The 925-nt window shown below is 38.3% G+C and overlaps 1 pseudogene; it reads left to right on the forward strand.

The window, feature by feature from the left end:
* Nucleotides 1-406, forward strand: part of LOC103310307 — an 817-nt pseudogene extending 411 nt beyond the window's left edge.
* The last annotated feature ends 519 nt before the right edge of the window (nucleotides 407-925 follow it).

The following is a 925-nucleotide window of genomic DNA, read 5'->3' on the forward strand; positions in this document are numbered from 1 at the left end:
GAGCTACCGATACCATAGTGTTGCATTCGACCAGTTTGAACATCGATACCAAAAGTGTTGTTGTGGCCAACGGCGGTGAAAATGTCATCCCAGTGAGCAGTGTGTCTTTTGATCCAGATAAAGAATTTATGCACGTCAAGTCAACCGTAAACTTTAAGCCCTGTGACGAATTCGTGCTGACTATACCATTTACCGGGAACCTCACCGACGATTTAGTAGGTTACTATAGAAGTAGCTACGTAGACAAGGAAAGTAATCAAACGAGGTTTGTTATTACAAACATTTTAATACAATGCACAGCACAAGTCATAAAAAAATATAAATAAATATTTTTTGTGATTTCGTTTCTTTCTATTGTTGTGTATGTCTACACGACAAATTGAATAAAGTATGTTTGGCAAAATAACCAAGTATAATATCTTTTATTTTAAACAATGTAAAACAATTTATTCGGAGGTTTGGACAGATATTCCGCTGGAATACAACTGACTTCCCTTCGGAACGAGCGCGGACGAAAGGCCTGATGTGGCTACCAAAACTGTCCACTCAGCGGGATGTCATATGCTGTCGCCGTGCTTGTTCCCACGGGTTTATAATAGTTTAGAGTTGCTCAATCCTATTTGCGTACATAGTTAAATCTTCTCCGATTTTCTGTCTTGTTGAATACAACTCTGAGAATAGATAAGTGGTCGTCTTCTGCGGTTCCAATGCAGATTTCAACGCTTCCTTTAGTTCAATCCTATGTTTTAATTCCTTAAACTTGACAGCCTGGCGGGATTTTCCTGTCAGTATAATTTTGATTTGTTGGAGAAGTCGATCCTGTACATGGTCTGGATTTTCTTCAGTTACTTGAAAATTTGATATCGTTTGAGTGTCTTATTCGATGGTCCTTCAGAATTTACTACGATGCTTTGTTGGTTATTTC

The sequence above is a fragment of the Acyrthosiphon pisum genome, unplaced genomic scaffold (assembly GCF_005508785.2).
Source record: "Acyrthosiphon pisum isolate AL4f unplaced genomic scaffold, pea_aphid_22Mar2018_4r6ur Scaffold_35;HRSCAF=239, whole genome shotgun sequence".
Lineage (NCBI taxonomy): Eukaryota > Metazoa > Arthropoda > Insecta > Hemiptera > Aphididae > Acyrthosiphon > Acyrthosiphon pisum.